Raw genomic sequence first — 6000 nt, forward strand, 5'->3', positions numbered from 1 at the left:
GTCCTCTCCATACATCTCTGTCCTAATCTCCTGATACCTCCTCACACATAATCTCCAGTATATAACCTGTCCTCTCCATATATCTCTGCCCTAATCTCCTGATACCTCCCCACACATAATCTCCAGTATATAACCTGTCCTCTCCATACATCTCTGTCCTAATCTCCTGATACCTCCCCAAACATAATCTCCAGTATATAACCTGTCCTCTCCAAACATCTCTGCCCTAATCTCCTGATACCTCCCCACACATAATCTCCAGTATATAACCTGTCCTCTCCAAACATCTCTGCCCTAATCTCCTGATACCTCCTCACACATAATCTCCAGTATATAACCTGTCCTCTCCATACATCTCTGCCATAATCTCCTGATACCTCCCCACACATAATCTCCAGTATATAACCTGTCCTCTCCATACATCTCTGCCCTAATCTCCTGATACCTCCCCACACATAATCTCCAGTATATAACCTGTCCTCTCCATACATCTCTGCCCTAATCTCCTGATACCTCCCCACACATAATCTCCAGTATATAACCTGTCCTCTCCATACATCTCTGCCCTAATCTCCTGATACCTCCCCACACATAATCTCCAGTATATAACCTGTCCTCTCCATACATCTCTGTCCTAATCTCCTGATATCTCCCCACACATAATCTCCAGTATATAACCTGTCCTCTCCAAACATCTCTGCCCTAATCTCCTGATACCTCCCCACACATAATCTCCAGTATATAACCTGTCCTCTCCATACATCTCTGCCCTAATCTCCTGATACCTCCCCACACATAATCTCCAGTATATAACCTGTCCACTCTATACATCTCTGCCCTAATCTCCTGATACCTCCTCACACATAATCTCCAGTATATAACCTGTCCTCTCCAAACATCTCTGCCCTAATCTCCTGATACCTCCCCACACATAATCTCCAGTACATAACCTGTCCTCTCCATACATCTCTGCCCTAATCTCCTGATACCTCCCCACACATAATCTCCAGTATATAACCTGTCCTCTCCATACATCTCTGCCCTAATCTCCTGATACCTCCCCACACATAATCTCCAGTATATAACCTGTCCTCTCCAAACATCTCTGCCCTAATCTCCTGATACCTCCCCACATATAATCTCCAGTATATAACCTGTCCTCTCCATACATCTCTGCCCTAATCTCCTGATACCTCCTCACACATAATCTGCAGTATATAACCTGTCCTCTCCAAACATCTCTGTCCTAATCTCCTGATACCTCTCCACACATAATCCCCAGTATATAACCTGTCCTCTCCATACATCTCTGCCCTAATCTCCTGATACCTCCTCACACATAATCCCAGTATATAACCTGTCCTCTCCATACATCTCTGCCCTAATCTCCTGATACCTCCTCACACATAATCCCAGTATATAACCTGTCCTCTTCATACATCTCTGCCCTAATCTCCTGACACCTCCCCACACATAATCTCCAGTATATAACCTGTCCTCTCCATACATCTATGCCCTAATCTCCTGATACCTCCCCACATATAATCTCCAGTATATAACCTGTCCTCTCCAAACATCTCTGCCCTAATCTCCTGATACCTCCTCACACATAATCTCCAGTATATAACCTGTCCTCTCCATACATCTCTGCCCTAATCTCCTGATACCTCCTCACACATAATCTCGAGTATATAACCTGTCCTCTCCATACATCTCTGCCCTAATCTCCTGATACCTCCTCACACATAATCTCCAGTATATAACCTGTCCTCTCCATACATCTCTGCCCTAATCTCCTGATACCTCCCCACACATAATCTCCAGTATATAACCTGTCCTCTCCATACATCTCTGCCCTAATCTCCTGATACCTCCCCACACATAATCTCCAGTATATAACCTGTCCTCTCCATACATCTCTGCCCTAATCTCCTGATACCCCCTCACACACAATCTCCAGTATATAACCTGTCCTCTACAAACATCTCTGCCCTAATCTCCTGATACCTCCCCACACATAATCTCCAGTATATAACCTGTCCTCTCCATACATCTCTGTCCTAATCTCCTGATACCTCCCCACATATAATCTCCAGTATATAACCTGTTCTCTCCATACATCTCTGTCCTAATCTCCCGATACCTCCCCACATATAATCTCCAGTATATAACCTGTCCTCTCCAAACATCTCTGCCCTAATCTCCCGATACCTCCCCACACATAATCCCCAGTATATAACCTGTCCTCTCCATACATCTCTGCCCTAATCTCCTGATACCTCCCCACATATAATCTCCAGTATATAACCTGTCCTCTCCAAACATCTCTGCCCTAATCTCCTGATACCTCCCCACACATAATCCCCAGTATATAACCTGTCCTCTCCATACATCTCTGCCCTAATCTCCTGATACCTCCCCACATATAATCTCCAGTATAAAACCTGTCCTCTCCAAACATCTCTGCCCTAATATCCCGATACCTCCTCACACATAATCCCCAGTATATAACCTGTCCTCTCCATACATCTCTGTCCTAATCTCCTGCTACCTCCTCACACATAATCTCCAGTATATAACCTGTCCTCTCCATACATCTCTGCCCTAATCTCCTGATACCTCCCCACATATAATCTCCAGTATAAAACCTGTCCTCTCCAAACATCTCTGCCCTAATATCCCGATACCTCCTCACACATAATCCCCAGTATATAACCTGTCCTCGCCATACATCTCTGTCCTAATCTCCTGACACCTCCTCACACATAATCCCCAGTATATAACCTGTCCTCTCCATACATCTCTGTCCTAATCTCCTGATACCTCCTCACACATAATCTCCAGTATATAACCTGTCCTCTCCATACATCTCTGCCCTAATCTCCCGATACCTCCTCACACATAATCTCCAGTATAAAACCTGTCCTCTCCAAACATCTCTGCCCTAATATCCCGATACCTCCTCACACATAATCCCCAGTATATAACCTGTCCTCTCCATACATCTCTGTCCTAATCTCCTGACACCTCCTCACACATAATCCCCAGTATATAACCTGTCCTCTCCATACATCTCTGTCCTAATCTCCTGACACCTCCTCACACATAATCCCCAGTATATAACCTGTCCTCTCCATACATCTCTGTCCTAATCTCCTGATACCTCCTCACACATAATCTCCAGTATATAACCTGTCCTCTCCATACATCTCTGCCCTAATATCCCGATACCTCCTCACACATAATCCCCAGTATATAACCTGTCCTCTCCATACATCTCTGTCCTAATCTCCTGACACCTCCTCACACATAATCTCCAGTATATAACCTGTCTTCTCCATACATCTCTGCCCTAATCTCCTGACACCTCCTCACACATAATCTCCAGTATATAACCTGTTCTCTCCATACATCTCTGCCCTAATCTCCTGATACCTCCTCACACATAATCCCCAGTATATAACCTGTCTTCTCCATACATCTCTGCCCTAATCTCCTGATACCTCCTCACACATAATCTCCAGTATATAACCTGTCCTCTCCATACAGCTCTGCCCTAATCTCCTGATTCCTCCTCACACATAATCTCCAGTATATAACCTGTCCTCTCCATACATCTCTGCCCTAATCTCCTGACACCTCCTCACACATAATCTCCAGTATATAACCTGTCCTCTCCATACATCTCTGCCCTAATCTCCTGATACCTCCCCACATATAATCTCCAGTATATAACCTGTCTTCTCCATACATCTCTGTCCTAATCTCCTGATACCTCCCCACATATAATCTCCAGTATATAACCTGTCCTCTCCATACATCTCTGCCCTAATCTCCTGATACCTCCTCACACATAATCTCCAGTATATAACCTGTCCTCTCCATACATCTCTGCCCTAATCTCCTGATACCTCCTCACACATAATCCCCAGTATATAACCTGTCCTCTCCATACATCTCTGCCCTAATCTCCTGATACCTCCCCACATATAATCTCCAGTATATAACCTGTCCTCTCCATACATCTCTGCCCTAATCTCCTGACACCTCCCACACATAATCTCCAGTATATAACCTGTCCTCTCCATACATCTCTGCCCTAATCTCCTGATACCTCCCCACACATAATCTCCAGTATATAACCTGTCTTCTCCATACATCTCTGCCCTAATCTCCTGATACCTCCTCACACATAATCTCTAGTATATAACCTGTCCTCTCCATACATCTCTGTCCTAATCTCCTGATACCTCCCCACACATAATTTCCAGTATATAACCTGTCCTCTCCATACATCTCTGCCCTAATCTCCTGATACCTCCCCACACATAATTTCCAGTATATAACCTGTCCTCTCCATACATCTCTGCCCTAATCTCCTGACACCTCCCCACATATAATCTCCAGTATATAACCTGTCCTCTCCATACATATCTGCCCTAATCTCCTGATACCTCCCCACATATAATCTCCAGTATATAACCTGTCCTCTCCATACATATCTGCCCTAATCTCCTGATACCTCCCCACACATAATTTCCAGTATATAACCTGTCCTCTCCATACATATCTGCCCTAATCTCCTGATACCTCCCCACACATAATTTCCAGTATATAACCTGTCCTCTCCATACATCTCTGCCCTAATCTCCTGATACCTCCCCACACATAATTTCCAGTATATAACCTGTCCTCTCCATACATCTCTGCCCTAATCTCCTGACACCTCCCCACACATAATTTCCAGTATATAACCTGTCCTCTCCATACATATCTGCCCTAATCTCCTGATACCTCCCCACATATAATCTCCAGTATATAACCTGTTCTCTCCATACATCTCTGCCCTAATCTCCTGATAAATCTCCGGACTGTGAGCGGAAAGAGGAGGAAACACACATATACCGGCGCTGCGGTCACTGCGTCTTCTCCCAGATGTTTTGTTTCTGCTTCTCTGCTCTCCAGCATGTGAGACAGGAAGTGTAGCAGGAAGGGGCGGGGTTTAGGCTGCAGACTTTCTGTCCCTGCAGTGAGCGCGGCCATCTTGTTGGTGGGAGTCTCCTAGTTCCCAGAACTCACAGTATTAGGCTGTGTGCACATGTTGCAGATTTAGATACAGATCCGCAGCGTTTTTGGTCGCACGGATTCGCATCAAATCCGTAGTGTAGTGCACAGCCAATGTTAATCTATGGGAAATGGAAACGGTTTTGCTGCCGTTGTGGGTGCTAGAAGCGCTGTAGATCGGGAGGAGGAAGAGTGTGTGTGCGGGTCTGTGTAAGCAGCCATTGTCTGATGGAACTACTGCTCCCATCCGGCTATGAACGCTCGCAGTGCTAGCATTGCCGATAATGGGAAAATAGTCCCATCAGACCAGACCCGGGTGTAGTGCGGCCCGCGGGCCAAGACAGCTGAGGGGCTGGAAAACAGAGGTCCACGGGCCGCACCTGGGGGTGTCGTGCTGCACAAGGGGAGCCTATGGGGGTGTCGTGCTGCACATTGGGAGCCTATGGGGGTGTCGTGCTCCACAAGGGGAACCTATGGGGGTGTCGTGCTGCACAAGGGGAGCCTATGGGGGTGTCGTGCTGCACAAGGGGAGCCTATGGGGGTGTCGTGCTCCACAAGGGGAGACTATGGGGGTGTCGTGCTGCACAAGGGGAGCCTATGGGGGTGTCGTGCTGCACAAGGGGAACCTATGGGGGTGTCGTGCTGCACAAGGGGAGCCTATGGGGGTGTCGTGCTCCACAAGGGGAGCCTATGGGGGTGTCGTGCAGCACAAGGGGAGACTATGGGGGTGTCGTGCAGCACAAGGGGAACCTATGGGGCTGTCGTGCAGCACAAGGGGAGCCTATGGGGGTGTCGTGCTCCACAAGGGGAGCCTATGGGGGTGTCGTGCAGCACAAGGGGAGCCTATGGGGGTGTCGTGCAGCACAAGGGGAACCTATGGGGCTGTCGTGCAGCACAAGGGGAGCCTATGGGGTGTCATGCTGCACAAGGGGAGCC

The 6000-nt window shown here is 47.2% G+C and overlaps 1 protein-coding gene across 1 annotated transcript in view; it reads right to left on the reverse strand.

Annotated features, from left to right (window-relative positions):
• LOC141051397 (uncharacterized) overlaps nt 1-5007 on the reverse strand; it is a 39565-nt gene extending 34558 nt beyond the window's left edge. Inside the window, exon 1 of the mRNA XM_073548346.1 lies at nt 4906-5007. The gene's annotated coding sequence lies outside the window, so the exon portion shown is untranslated. The remainder of the gene's footprint in view (nt 1-4905) is intronic.
• Between the last annotated feature and the right edge of the window lie 993 nt (nt 5008-6000).

The sequence above is a fragment of the Dendrobates tinctorius genome, unplaced genomic scaffold (assembly GCF_039654945.1).
Source record: "Dendrobates tinctorius isolate UK_male_01 unplaced genomic scaffold, ASM3965494v1 ptg000157l, whole genome shotgun sequence".
In the NCBI taxonomy this organism is placed as follows: Eukaryota; Metazoa; Chordata; class Amphibia; order Anura; family Dendrobatidae; genus Dendrobates; species Dendrobates tinctorius.